This window comes from Chroicocephalus ridibundus, chromosome 6, assembly GCF_963924245.1.
Source record: "Chroicocephalus ridibundus chromosome 6, bChrRid1.1, whole genome shotgun sequence".
NCBI lineage: Eukaryota > Metazoa > Chordata > Aves > Charadriiformes > Laridae > Chroicocephalus > Chroicocephalus ridibundus.
In genome coordinates this window covers 75,778,512-75,794,366 of record NC_086289.1, presented here as the reverse complement: position 1 = coordinate 75,794,366, position 15,855 = coordinate 75,778,512, and positions in this window count along the sequence as shown.

Sequence of the window (15,855 nt, the reverse complement as noted above, 5' to 3'; positions counted from 1 at the left end):
CTAAAAATGACACTGGGGGTGGCAAAAGCAGGCTTCAGTGCGTATATTTACACTCCTAAGATGAATCAGTTGGAATGTCATTGTCTTCCCCGGAGAGCAAAAGAACAGCTTCTTTGTGCTCGCTTCCCATCACTTCATTTCCTATCATTGCTGTGCCGCGGCGTCAGCTCAGGTAACAGCGGGAACTGACTTCACGGAAGCGGGATTTCCTCCGAGAATGGGACCACTCAAGCCCCTGCAGAGGTGCTGTTCTCTACCTGCGAACCTTCTTCGCATTCCTCTTGAGCGGGACGGCTGGAAGAGGCGGGATCCCATCGGTGCCTCTGAACACACAGCCCCTGTTAGCCCAGCTCCTGCAGTGCCCTCTTACTGCCGCAGTGTAAACATTTACCCAGAGAAGACAGGGAAATATGATCTGACACGAGAAGATTAAGCTGTACGGGTTTTTCACAGGAAGCCAAGTTCTGTAGCCGTCAGATAGAAGCCACAGAGTGACGCCTATTGTTTCTTAAAGAGTAATTGCTTCTGATTGCTTCCGAGTACACTAATTTGTCTTGATGCAGAACGACAGCAGAACGCGGAGCAGTGGATAACCGCGGCGCTTCACCTGTGCCCAGGTTTCCCGGGGTACGCCCACACCCGTTAGAGCAGCATTTCCTCTGGCCGGGTCAGGACGGGGCTGGCTCCTCGGGCAGCGGCAGCAGCGCTGGAAGAGAAGGCCGAGGAGACGAGGAACAGCCAGTTTCTAGAAAGGAACAAGGAAACCACATGAATGAAGAATGACAGGACTGGAATTGCCAATTTTCTAATCTGCTCTTGTTCTCTTACATTCTTACATTATACGTGCTACTGCCTGAATCCGCTCCGGCACCTATGAAGAGCCTTTGGCTGATTTCATCCAAAGACATTCTTTCCAGTAGCTCCAGGGAGGCAGGAATAGAGGGGAGGAAAAACTTTCTACTTCACAAAATTGTTGGAAATGTCAGAATACACCCAGGGCCCCAGGGCAGGTCTTCTTCCTTAGGGATGACTTTGCTACGCCACAACTTTCCATGTTTGTGGCAGGGCAGGAGGAATCTCTGCACTGACCAAGGGCTCCCGCTTTGTCGCTGCTTTGCCCCTGTGGCGCAGTCACATAAGGAAAACCTGGAAATTTTGCAAACTGAAAGGTGAACAAAACATTCAGGTTAGGTCACTCAGGGTGTTTTGTTGTCATGATTTTTAGGCGTTTTGTTTCTATTTTAATTTTTTTTCATTTAAATTTTCTAATCTCCCATTTTCTTAAAAATTCAAAGTAGAAAGTGACTTCAACTGAAATAAAAATATGAAGATTTCAGGTTTAAAATGTCAAAACATCCTGTCGTGCACATTCTGAAAAAGAAGTTCCATGCTTTGGTTGAGTTAAAAGAGTAGTGGAAAAGGATCCTGGTTTACGAAGCATTCAATTTTGAAAAATTAGGGGTTTTCAGAAGGGAAAAGTAGCAAAATTTAAAAGCTCATCAAAGAATGCCTAAACAACAGCTCACCCAGGATGTTATCTAGCGCTGCTGTCTATTTGCAGCGAAGAACATTTCTATATTAGTGACTGTAGTTCATGGTAAGTGACTCTCGTCAGCCAAAACCCCAGAGCTGGAGCGAGGGGCCACAGACCACCGTGTTCCCAAACCTCAGCCGTCTTCCGGAAATCCCGGAGGCACAGAGCAAGCCCTGCACTAGCTGGTTTTCCACCCCCTGGCATCCCTCAGGATCTCCTTATGCCCCTTCCTAAGCCGTAGCAGCTCCCTGCTGCTGCTCACGGGTTCTGACACTTTTCTAACGCTTCTGACACTTTTCTAACACTTCTGACCTCCGAATCTCTTCTTTGCAGGGGGTACAGTGAAGGACCTTCACCACTTCTGGCAGATTCATGGCCACCTGCGGAAAACAGAGCTCACCCCCGTTGCCTCTGGGGTGGTAAAATTGTTAATATTTAAGATTTGAGAGGTGTGGCTAACAAGTTTATCCTAACTAAAAGAACGTTGCCTTTGACTACAATCTAACAGCCTGTGCTTGTTCCCAAGTCCCCGCTCCCGAGCTCCGATAGCACTGGGTGCCCCACTCCCGAGCTCCGACAGCACTGGGTGCCCCGCTCCTACAGGCTCCCCCAAGAACCCTCGCTCCCTATGGTCACGTTATTTACTGTTTACTCCTCCTTAGAACCGTGGCAGTTAGCGAGCTGTTAGCGGATCCACACCTCCCAGGGATGGATACCTGGCTTTGTTTGTTTGCGTTGAAATTACTGTTTTCTTCACCTGTTTTTTCTCTGACGGTGTATAGGCTGGGTCCCTGCCATCAGTGGGCAGAGAACGGGGGAGCAGAGCGGGAGATGCCGTCCCAGTGTTCTCTCACTATGATCAGAGTTACTAAAGCTTCTGTCTGTCCTGTCCTAAACTGTACTTGTGGAGTTACGCTCCCGGAGCCCCCAGATTCTCCAGCAGCCCTTACCTGGGAGCACATCGCACTGTGCTCTCCCTGGCCACAGACACTGCAAAGGGAGACAAAGCCCCACCAGAAAACGGCAGGGCCGGCACCACCTACCTCTGTAGGCGTCAGCACGGCCTGCGCCAGCGCCGCGGAGAGCTGCAGAGGGGCTGGGCGTCAGTGTGTGGGGCACTCGGAGCGAGACCTTTCGCTGGTGGTGAATTCACTCCAGTAGATAACAAGGAGTCAGAACAAGGCCCGCAGAGGATTCACATAGCTGATGGGCAGAATGAATGCCACAGAGACCAGGGAGCAGACATTCCTTCCTCAGACACCCCGAGATTTTTGAGAAGTTATCTCCATGTGCGCGGGCACGTCCAGTGTCATCAGACCAAATTCTAGTGACAGTCGACGCAAGCGCCCGTCCCGTGCGCAGCACCCACAGCACAGCACTCCAAAAGCAGAGTATTTCAGAGCGACTTCAGGGATTTACTCGGAAAATTTTGCTAGAGTCGTAAAGAAGGTCAGCTCATGAAAGCACAAAAATGAATTACGTGTATAATTTTTAGTAAACATCTATTGATCTAATTCTGTCTACAACTCAAACATGACACTTCATTTTCCACTGGACATAAATTTAGAAAGTTTTCTGAATTTAAAAACAATAAAAATCAAGACCCAAATGTGACCGGTTCTTAAAAGAACCTATAGAAAATAAAATTAGAGAAAAGTGTTGAAAACAAATGTGTATTTCTTCCAGAAAACAGTATTTCCAGATTTGAATTATGCATTGTGAAGTAAAAAGAACATAATAAATGTCTCTCCTCATTTGTGTGGGCTTCATGATAAAAAGAACTGATAAATAGGCCAAGATAAAAAAAAAACAAGTGGATGCTAGGGCTTGGAAGCCTTGTTTTGTGTTATAGAAGCAATAAAGTAATAAATCAGCATTAACATAAAACATTTACTCCTCCTCTCCAAAGGAGTTAATTGTTTCATGTTATCAATAAAAATGTAACATTACTGATGGCGTTTTCTTTTCTTAAATCAACCCTGAAGTCATTCTATCGATTTCAACCGAGCTCCCCAAGAACGGCTTGGACCCACTATGTCCATTTAAATGTGTAACTCTGGAAAGCGCCTTTCCAGGAGATCTGTGACACTAGTTGCCATTATTCAGTGTTTCCAAATACAGTCCTACCATAAAAGTTATTTACCGGCTTCTTACACTGCAGTTTATCACAACCTTCATTATTCCCTGTAGGAGCTGTAGTAAATCACCCAGCTGACAGCTCGAGTGATCCAGTTCCCTGCCTACCGGTGCTTCTGAAATAATCAAGGCCCAAACCGCCTTCTATAAAGCTTCCATTTAATCAGTGCTGACACGCACCTTAGATTGCACTTCAGAAGGTGCCAGCAGCGCCGCCGGGGTTTTGTGCCTCGTCACCGAGAAGACAGCCCGCGCCTTCGCTGGCAGGTCACGGCGGTGAGCCTGGCCATTCACGTCAAAATCACCCATTTCAAGCAGGGGGACTTGCTTTACCTACCAAAGCTGCCTGCACCTTTATAATTTTGACCCAAGCATCCAGGGGGTGGGAAGTGCTGTTATTTGGGTTTGCTTCAAGGGAGCACCACGAGCAGAGACCCTCTGAGGGCAGCCAGGTGGCAGCCGGGACCACCTCGAGTGCCTGAGGGCCCACCTCGAGGGCTGTGCCCAGCTCTGGGCCCCTCACTGCAGGAGGGACACCGAGGGGCTGGAGCGTGTCCAGAGACGGGCAACGGAGCTGGTGAGGGGTCTGGAGCACAAGTGCTGTGAGGAGCGGCTGAGGGAGCTGGGGGGGTTCAGCCTGGAGAAAAGGGGGCTGAGGGGAGACCTTCTTGCTCTCTGCAGCTCCCTGAAAGGAGGGGGCAGCCAGGGGGGGTCGGGCTCTTCTCCCAAGGAACAGGCCATGGGACAAGAGGAAACGGCCTTAAGTTGTGCCAGGGGAGGTTCAGGATGGATATTAGGGAAAACGTTTACACTGAAAGGGTTGTTGAGCATTGGAAGAGGCTGCCCAGGGAAGGGGTTGAGTCGCCATCCCTGGAGGGATTTCAAAGCCGGGCAGACGCAGTGCTTAGCGATACGGTTTAGTGATGGTTTCTGTCAGAGCTGGGTTGGTGGTTGGACTCGATGATCTGAAAGGTCCCTTCCAGCCCAGACCATTCGCTGATTCTCTGATCCTGCCTCTCGGCCCTCCCGGCACGTAACCTCCCTGCTCAGACCACTCTCTCGGGCAGAGATGGGATATTTTTCTTCTTCTGACACAAGCAGTGTCAGCAGAAACCAGTTTTCTTCCAGACATAGTTTATGCAGTATGGGAAACAAGGTTGAAGTATATTGGCAAAAGATTACTATTATTCTGCCAATATAAGCCATGTCTCCGCTAGGGAGCTCTGCCCCCAGCGCTCAACCAGTCAAGAAGCCCCGTGGACAGACTGACATATACACAAAGAAACTGCCTTGCTTTCCGTGGCGCTAGCGCGGATTTATCCCGATAAAACTGTGAAACAGATACTGGCCCTCTGTTCAGTCTTTGGCACTCGGATGGTATTCTGAAGAACCGCAAGAGTCAGTGCTATAATAGCGAGCCATAAAAACAGACAGAAAATATAAACACATCTGTCCCCGTGTCCCATAAAAATTAACAACATTGCACTAAATAAACACTTTCTAAAAGTTTCAGGCAAAAATATATATTCTTTCAACGATTTTTAATAAAAAAAAGTGAAATTTTCCCACCAAAGACAAAACTTTAAGCAAAACTATTTTGTCAAGTATCCAATTTTCCACTGAAAAGCATGATAGACTATCCCCTAATAACAATAATGACAGTCACCACTGCCAGGGTGCTACAGATGAAGCAACGAAGCAGGAAAATAGCCTGTTCTCTAACCCAACAGAAAGAACAGGCAGCATTGCCCCAGACACCGTGCTAATATCAGTTTTGATCTCGCCGCGGCAGCGTTTCCTGCCGGAGCCACGGCTGACATGGAGCACCGCAGGCTGCTTTTCAACACCTTCACACTCGCTGCTCTCACTCGGAAAGCTGTCGAGAGGGAAACCACCACGTACTGCAGCAGGATGAATTTTAATTCCAGTTTTATGAATTGCATCAGAAAACGGTGAAGGACTGATGGAAGGAGGCTTATCTGTTTCAGGAGTTACTGCCGGAAAAAGATAAGATGGAGCAGGAGAAGTCACTCCTTCCAGCTCTTGTGCAGAGGATTGCTGTTTGCAGCCAAGGAAGTTACCAAAACCAAATACACAAATCAAGATATATCAGTCTCTGGGATACAGAACACGCTTGCAGCAAAATACACACAGTTTGGAGCAGAAGGTGGGGCAGAGGGCGGCAATGCACGTTGTGGTTCTGGTTCAGCCGCGGTACCAGCCCAAAGGCAGAGCTGCCAGAGACCGCGGTGCGCAAGGGTCCTAAAATGAACTGCAGAGAAAAACTGATCACCTTACGGAGCTCTGAGTAATGCCCATGGTGGTAAAGAAACAGTGGCAGGAAATAGAGATATTTTGTTGGTGGGGGTGTTTTTCTTTCCTTTTTGTAGATTTGTATGTTTCTATGCTACTAAGTAAAAAGCAATTGTCCTTTGAAATCCTGCGCAAAGCTGGTGTATGCATATGGGCGTGCAAGCACCTATTCTTGCATGCCTAAACTGCAAAGTCCTGAGGACCCGCATGGGAAAAGCTGTGCTCAGGTGTGAACAGAGAGCTCGCGCCACGGCTGAGCGCAGTAACACCCACGGCGGCTGAAAAGTCAAGGTCTCCCAGAGCAGCCCGGGGGGCCCTGAGGAAGGGCGGCTCTGCCAGCGCTTTGCGGGTGTGACAGAAGCCTTTGAATATTTTAAGTGCATGAACATTTAAGCAGGCTTGACATATACCAAAGCCTTCCAGATTATGCACTGGGAAGCCTGCACGAGGATTCCGCTAGTTCCACGCAGCTGTGAATGAACGCGGCTGATGCTCCTGCGGTGGCTTAACTCATCACACGGACACAAATGACACGGATCACGAGGCAGCTGATGGGCTTTTCTCTCCGATTTGAAGACTGTAGCAGGAAGAGCTTGGCACAACTGTCGGATCATTTTCAGGCTTTGCCCATTTTCTGTGACATAACTGCTTGCTTTGTCGCTTCCTACAAAATTTAGATTTACACAGTCTTGTAACCCATCTCACCTGTTGACAGCATCAATAACTCGGTGGCTCTATGTCTTCCGAGTAGCCCGGAGCGCAGCCCCACTCTGTCTAGAAACGGGGGTACTTCTCCAGTGACGCCACGAGGAGCTGGGATGAGCTGAATGGGGAGGAAAGAGGTAGATCGCTTGGTGGGTCTTTTTAGAATGCCTTCCAACCAAGGGAGGGGCGAGCTCAGCTTTACAGGTGGAAACTCCAGCGTAATTTGGGAGGAGTCCTGCAGTGTGGTGTCTAAAGGTAGGTCTCTGCAGCAAATAGGCTTCTACAGAAAATCTACACACAATTAAAGACCGAAGCGCTCAGAGGCAGATACTCAGAAGTGGCAAGCAGCCATAATTCCTCCTGAAAGCAGCGGAGTTTTATGGATGGGACTGAGGAAGCGCTCTTTCCACACGAGATCTTGCTGACAATAAATCAGCAGCAAGTGTTGCAGTTACTGCCCCACGCAGCGCGACGCCTTGCTTGATGCTCCCTCCACAGCAAAGAAATTCTATTGATGGTACTTCTCACAGTGGCACTGGAAAAAAAACAAACAAAACCAACTTCACAGCAGTTTTGGCACCAGGCAAGATCCAGAGGACTGCCAGTCTGCACTTCAATACAAAATCCTGACCAGGAGGAAAATGACTCACGCAGATCTGGAGCAAGACATGGTATAATGCTTTCATATGGCCCCAGACACAATTATAATTCCTCCCATCAGCTCTTCCTGCTGACATCAGCTTTCACATTGGTTTGGCCTAATAATTAGAAAAGTTCTTAGAACTTAACCAGAACATCATTGTTCCCATGGAAAACACCCCACTGCTCCTGTGATGGGAAATGGCTTTTTTCCTCTTTCCTTTTGAAAATTTTATTGCTGATCAGGCTAGGCCAGGCTCCAAGTCTAAGCTAGGTTTCAGTGTGCTTTTACAACGCTGGCTTCACATCGGCGTCTCCCACTGCTTCTGAAATCAGCCTGAGAAAATGAGCCTTTGTAGGGAGCAGGAGAAATGTGTCAGAAAACCAGAGGAGCAGCCTGGACTGCCCGGTGGAAGGAGAGGAGGAGGGGGACAGGCCTCTCACACCGTCCTCCCTGCCCCGGGTCTGCCCCTGGCTCCGTCCTGCTGGGGAAGGAGGCACCCTGCTGCCACAGCAAACCCAGGCGAAGGTGACAGCCGTGGAGAGAGGGGCAAAGAACAGTTAACTAATGGCACTTGGGACAGTGTGAGCGGCTCCTGGCTCACTGCGTGGCGAGCAGAGGAGCCATCAGAGGTAGCAGCAGCGAGCAGATGTCTGGCAATGCTGCTCCAAGGAGCCTGGCATGGCGGAGACGAGGCAGGGAGAGACGGCCTCCAAGGACCAGAGCGGGTGGTCCCTACTTGCGGAAGGCTGCCCGGAGATATTCCTGCAATCCCAACCCACCCTTGGGGCAATGAATTGGGTCGGACTTCTCTGGGAAATCCCATCTCCCCCCCCCCATGTCCATATTTCCTCTTGAAGATTTCAATCGTGCGAGGAGTGTCACACCGCGACTGCTCCGACTGACACCAGGAGGGTCAGGTGCCCTTTGGATCCAGAGGAGGAGAGGGCTGGCCCGAAGCTGTGCCTGGTGGTGTGGACATGGCTCCTCCCAAAGCCACAGTGGGCAAACTGGGTTTGTCCAGGGTGACGATGGGATTTGGTTCTGTGCCTTCACAGGCAGGATTTCAGTGTCAGAAGCTCGTGTGAGCTTCCAGCGGGTAAGTTATGACAGTGTCTGTCAGTTAACTGTCCCATTTGCTTTTGCATGATGTTATAGGGATTTGGAGACCGGAGCTCCCAGCTTTAAGATGGTAATAACCCTTTTGCAGCTTAAAATAAAAAACAGTAAACCCAGTAGAGGATACAGTTAAGCAGTAAACCAGCTTAAACTCAGTATGTTTAATTTGCTTTTCTCACCATCCATCACATCATCTTGGGAGAGCTGAAAGTATCTTATAATAATTTGAAGGGTGAGAATTTTCTGGAAGCATACTTCCCTGAAAATAGATTTTTGGCTCCTGGGCTGTAGCAGTGTAACAGAACCACTCACTTTGCACACTGACCCTCTGCCGTCACCGAGGAACAGTCGTTCATTTTCATTTTAAGGGCTCAATTTTAGATTCTTCCAGCCACATAAGCAGCTCTCCTCTACGCCAGCTATTCCGCTGGAAGAGTTACTCAGACCACATTACAGATCGTATATACCCACACACACGCAATACTGCTGTGGAAGAGTTACTCAGACCACATTGCAGATTATATACACCCACACACATGCAATCCGGCTCTACAGAGCCAGGGTGGCGTAAGGAGGACTATCAGCCAAAGTGGGGAGCAACCCAGCCGTGCACCACCCCAGCAGACGCTTTCAGGCGCAGTTACATACTCTGTTTTCTGCAAGAGTGAAATGACCCCTGACTATTTGTTACCCCCTCTGCACTGTGGTTTGCTGCCAACAGGGATGACCATGCTCTGTGGGACCGTGCTCTGTCACCGGAGCGAGCCAGGGATGGGAACTCCTCAAGCTGGCATTGCTGACACATATTTCATACTGCAGAGCTACGGCCTTGGATTCATATGGCACTACACAGCGTGGCTTTATGTGCCTGTCTTCAGGAGGAGAAAAAGTGTTCCTAACTTGTGTTAGCGTTGGAAGGGGACTCTTCCCTTCACTGTTCTTACTGACGTGTAGGGTGTTCTACCAACAATTTGGCTTACTAACCCAGCTAGCATGTAATAACCTTTTTTTTTCCCCCCATCATAACAACTAACATCACCTTATGGCCAAAAATAAAGTTAGAGTAATTCCAGATAAGGAGGCAGGGCTGCTACTGCTTACTCCAGCATTACTTGCATTGGTCTCTCTGAGAAGCCGATGTGAGTTTTAATGGAATACGCATACGAATGCACTCATGCTAACCTTACCCAGCAGTATAAAGTCAAACTGAATTTCAGGGGCACCCAGACCACAGATTTTAGCCTGCATGTGGACAGCTGAATAGTTTGACACGTTGCTCCTGGGAATTGTGTGCTTGCTCTGATGAGGGCTGAGAGGAGGATTCCTTGCTGGGCCACTTAACATAGCAATAATCCCGACAGTGAGTCATCAGAATAAACAACATTCTTCAAAGTGAAGTATAGTTTCCCATTGAGAACATAAATTTGGCTTTTCATTTACTCAAGATACCAGAGAGAAAAAAAAAGTTAATTCTTAGGAAGTGCAGAAGTAGCACCAGTCGCCTGCAACTCAGCACCAAGGGGATCGAATCGCTAACTCTCCCAGTCCCGCTGCTTTGACGATGACTATGCCTTGGTGCAGAACCTGAGGCGTAGATGGTTGATGCGCGTAAGGCCACATCGTGGGCCAGCAGCTAAATGAGGAGCAGAAGGCGGGAGCCCCAGCCCAGCGCCGCTGGTGTCGGGTGCCGGGACGCCGGGCAGATGCGCTCTCTGCCGCCACAGCAGCGGGTCCCGTCTCCACCACCCGCCGCTGCCCTGCCGCCGAGCAGGCAGGCGGGACACCAGCCTCTTAAGGGCTGAGCTTTTAAGCACTCCCAATCTCTATCAATCAAAACAAGACAGGTTTCCTTAAGAAGGCTTAAGTAATAGCTCTTTGCTAACCCAGAGGATTTTGCCAGAAGCAACTTAAGGAGCCTCTTCTGAACATCTCTGCAAACAAGCTGAGGATGTGATAGCATCTGGCAGGGAGACGCTGACAAACAACTGGGAGAGGAGGAAAGACTGGGAGACAATAACCCATTTTTTTTAAGTACAATTGGATTCAGAGATGGATATCTGATCCTGGCTTATCACGGTAGCTGACCTGAACCACCCGGCAAAAAGGTCCCACAGAGGAAAAGAAAGCTTTTTTGAGCACTTACGTAGGAACACCTCCTGTGGCCCACACACCAGGTCAAAATTCTGGCACGCTAACCAGAGAAAACACAGTTAATTAAGTTAGTGTTTTTTGCAGGGTAGAAAAATACCCAGAGATGATGTCTCTTTGAGCTTCATTTTAAGCTAAACTCAGACAATCCTCTCACACACCAGAAGAACGTCCACAAAAATTTTCACCCAACCTTAAATTCATGCATTAGTTTAATTCTTTGTATTTTTCCCACATAGACAAAGCTTTAGTTACCCTGCAGATATATTTTGCAACAAATGATACTGTCTTCCATCACAAAAGCAGCACTGATAAGCAGATGCAGACACGGTTCTTGCTTTGAGTCTCACTGTGCCATGGAAAAAGTATTGACCAAATAGTATCAATGACCAAAAAAACCCCCCAAAATAATATCCCACATAAACATTTCAGAAATCTTTGCTGTGTTTTCCTAACACTGGTGTCAGCCAATAATAACTCGGTGGAAACTGCATCACGGTGCACAGAATCAGGCCTTTTCTCAGTATTGAAAAAGGATGTTGTCCTGCTGAGGGGATCCGTGAAGCTTCATCCAGGGTCCGGAGTTTTAGTAAGTGTAGCTGCCCCCCGTCATGCTGCTGGATAAAGCTGGTTAATCAAGGTGAGGAACGAACCTGTGAGGTCTCCAGAGGTTGGTCATGTTGCAGAGAGGTTATGAAGCCCAGCCACTGAAGTGCTCCAAGTTTCCTCTGCCCCTTGGGTGACCATGGAGATTAACACATTGTTTTTTCTGGGTTGACACTGCTCATTTCCAGGGGTCCTTCTGAAAGACTAGAAGGTGAAAGTGTCACACAGGCATGGAAAAGATTTGGAGATCTGCAGCAATTAGAGCTGCCTCTCCTCGCGGCCAGGAGAGCAAAGGGTTGTGATGGCTCTGGTAGCACAACCCAGGGTGGCTCTGGCGTCCTGCTCTTCCCGTCCCCCCGAGGAGACTCCTGTGGAAGGAGGCAGTAACTGCACGGGTCTGTACCGAAGGGTGCCAGCGTCTCACCTAATGGAGAACACAACCGTGGAAGCACGAACGGCAGCACCTCCAGGTCCTTCTTGGGAGTTCAGTCACTGTGAGAACTTTGAGAGCCGTGTTTATAGGATGAAAAGACTGATTTAGGGGTGAGTTGGCTACACATCAGAGTTCACATGAGGACAGCTAAAATCTCCAGTCTGCAGAAAATCTCCTGTCTTAAGGGACAGCTCCGAACTCTACTGAAAGCATTTCAGTCCCCGACTTCGTCTCTCGGCCGCGTTAGCCCAGTCCGGGCCCAGGCCCTCCGGTTGCTACTCAATCAATTCCGCTATTGGTTTCATCAGGAGCACTGTCTGCATCACATCAAATGCTAAGGAGTTCACAAGTTGCCCGGCTGATAAAGACTTTCTTCATCAAAGAGTGGCTCTATTTGTTGGAGAAAATGGTTCACAAATATTAACCGCTAGCGGGCTAAACAGAGCACAGATCCAGTGGGTGCATATGATGTAAAAAAAGTGATTTATTAACCTACTTGTTGCAGCAACAGGCTGAAGGGGAAAGTGAGGTCAGGAGGTGGTAAGTAGGCAGCAGCTGGTGTAGTTTTGATACCCTCTGCACACCTGCAGTTTGCCCACTTGCCCCGGTTCAGGGGCGAATCTTACATTCTGTTCTGGCCTGAAGCCTGAAATCCTGGCAGCCGAGAGTACCCGCCGAGCACTACGAGACATCGCAGCAGGCGTACAGCTAATAAAGCAGAAAATGTTTTGAGCGGCAGACCTTGAGCCAGAAAGCATCCATTCCACCATCCTTTCAGTATGATGCATGCATTTCAAATAGCCACTATTACACTTCTACAAGGAGAGCTGAGAAGTCTGCCGCAAATTGTAGCTCTGTACTTCTCAGGCTAAAAATGTGGCAGTGGGGAACAGAGCCCTCATCTCACATTTGGTAAGCTCTCAGTCTCATTTGTGTTGCAGTCTTCATTTTCAACAAAATCCTAAAGGATAAGAGCATCATTAGTAGACTGCCATCAACCTCGACCGATTCCAATCTCAGTATCTGAAAAACACCAAAAGGCTATTTTTTGTTTCAGAGATTTCTCTCTCCCCATCTTAGGCTTTGAATTCTGTGGAGTAGGGACCAGTCCTCTGAAGAGTTTGGGAAGTACATACTGATTTCAGACAGCAGTTGCAATGAGTATCATTGACTCTGGGATATTTCTGAACCTTGATTAATTTTTCCACTGAAATAATCTTTTCAAATTATTCATAAGACTGAAGTATATTTAACGCCAGCAGTATTTAACTGATTTGAAATGTGTAGTTATGTTTTTTGTCCTTTTAAATGTATTTGATGCCTAATAATAAATGGTTCTGCGGTGTTAATAAAAATCAAGGACAACTCATGCTTTCACGATACAGAAGCCTTGATCTTGCACTGATTTACACAAGTTTAAGATCGGCCACGAAGTGAAATTCTGGCCCCACATAAGCCAATGGCAAAACTGTCGTGAAGATGTCACCCGTACCCCACAGAGCATGTCTCTGTAATGTGGATGGTCTTTTAGATAGTACTGCATGAAGTAGGAGAATGGTGTATTTAGAATAAATATGTATTGCTATTTAACGCCTATAGTACTAATATTTTGTAGCCTAATTGCATCCTGCAGCCCAGGAGTTCGGAGCACCCCGCTCACACGTCTGAATGAAGCTGCAGAGCAGGCGCGCGACGTGGATTTGCTCCCTCCTTTGCAGGTGAGGAAGCTGAGGCTACAGAGAGGTTAAGCAACTTGCCCAAGGCGACAAAGCAAGTCTGGAATACGATCTTCAGACATTTTTAAATATTGCCAGTGGCTTAAGGTGTCTAATTTCTGAGAATTACAATTTTGGAGAGGCCCAAAATACACCACCAGAGATCCGACTGGGGGGAACATTCAAGAACGTATCCCTAAAGCATGGGGGGCGGTGCATGCCCGGGGGTGAGAAATCCCTCACACTCCGCAGGTGGCACTGGGGCTCCGTCAGTGCATACCTTCTGAAAGCTCTAGTGAGGCATCCAGAAAAACGAAGGTTCTGCCATGGTGTAAGAACAGCCTTTTGCATTATTCCTCATTCTAAAAATACCGAGACCACGTGTCACGTGCACTGTGAAAAAAGTTCCAGGGTGAGCGAGTTCCTGAGAAGCCCCTGAAGTGCCTTGCTGAGAGCCTCGCACGCTTTATACATCCTCTCTTTCACACCCAAACCTGTGGAGCAAAAGACAAGGACAAGTTTCCCTTTAGGCACAACTCTACCTACATCCAAAACCTCTAAGCATGTCCTTAATGCAAACGTGTTTACATGCATTCTCTGACTCTTTACTGAACTGGGGCTGATTTCAGCTCACAAGACACAGTCTCCACTGAAATCGGCTGATTTCTTGCATTCTGCTGCAGAGAAAGCGACCAGGACAAAGAGAGACTCTTCGACAGGTTTTTATAGGATGAATTTTTAGGAATTTATTGGGATGCTTAAACATGAGTTCAGTACATTGAAAAGGCCAATATATTCACGCCTTGAATCAGTCCTACTTCCTTTTGCAGAAAAGCCTGACCGAAAGATGCTCTCCAGCATTAAAAGGAACAACAGCAGCACCAGAGTTCCAAAGCGTCTGAGACTCGCAGCGTCAAGCTTTGAAAGCTCGGTTACAGCTGCATGCTGAATTTACACCTCCACGTGAAGGCTTGCAGCCGGAGCCGGCACAGTGTGCCGTGTTCCACCCATAAACGGCTTGCAAAGCCAGAGCTCACATCTTGAACGGCACCTGGCGAGGAGCTGGGAGATAATGCAGCCTGCAGAGCCTCAGCACAACGTCCCCCGCGCAAGGGACCGAGGAAACCGAGAGAGCCCTCATCCTGCTGACGCTGACATTTCCACACCCAGCGCTACAGACCTGCCTGAGATGGCCGTTCCTGAGGAACGTAACAACACCCACATCCAAAAGGCACAGGTTAAGTGTGTCCAAGGGCACTGCGAGCTGTGGGTCTTCATCAAAACAGCAGAAATCACCTTATTCTTTCCCTCATTTCGCACCAATTCTTTTCTGTGTTAAGAGGAAATTTTTTCTTTCTGTTGATTTCCTTAGAGTGTCCTTAAGGTTCCTTTAAACTTCAAAATTACCAGGGAAATTTGGGATTGCTAACATTACTCTGTAAGTTAGGAATCTGAGGGAGTTCATTCTGTGTCCTGGCAAGCCTTCAAACTATCTTGATTTTATCAGCTATAATTCATGTTTTGTTCGCAGGACAAGCTTGTTTCTTTTGTATTATTTTGAGTCATCTCTGGAAAAAATCACCTCGCACTAAAACGTAATAAAATATGAGAAGAGATTATGACTTATTAAATTAAGCCAAAGCATACACTGTATTTTGGTATAGTACCATCCCTGGAGGGAAAGCGAATACATTTTCAAACGAGTTCTGCTTCCAATTAGGCAGGAAAACAAGTACCCAAATTTTCAAAGGAGCCCAGCACACAAGGTGCACAATGAGCACAGGGTACCGAGAATCTCGGCCCAGAAGCAGCACAACAGAAACTGCTGGTTGCCGACAGCTCCAGCCAAGACTGTGAGCTGCACAATAAGCTATTTGTAATTTTTGCTCCAGTCCTCCCCCTACAAACTCTGCTTGCTCGGCATGTAATTTGCTACATGGGTGAATCTGGAAGAAATGGTAAAGCATTTTTCATAGGCGTCTTAATTCACGCCTCTAAACAGCTTAAGAAGAAAATGACCTCCTGCCTGTTGGATGCGTGCCTTGTATCACTATGGGTCACTTATTTCAATTATTTAAGTTTGCAACATTAAATCCTCCACCACTGGAACAAACAAGGACTTTAGTCGTTGAATTTAATAGTAGCAGGATCAGACAAGTATTTACTTTCAGGAAAATGAAATAAGATAAAAGCCCCTATCCGTTAAGCATGCAGTGCCCCAGTATTGATAACCTTTAAAAATGATGTCACATATACATGGCGTGGGAGATGGCTCAGCAGCTACTAGATTTCGGAGCAGATGGAATGTCCATGTCCCCGTACCAGAGATTTCTATGCACCTGCTTCTTGCTGAAGACACTGGTTCCAGTCATGGAAGCAAAGATTTTCTCTCCAAAGCTGGCTTTGCTAATAATAAGTGTGAAATAAGGATATTTCTCAAGGGGATTTTCTAAATTTAAAACGCATTCTGCTCCTTAACACCTCCTATCCTACCGAGTGCTTTAGC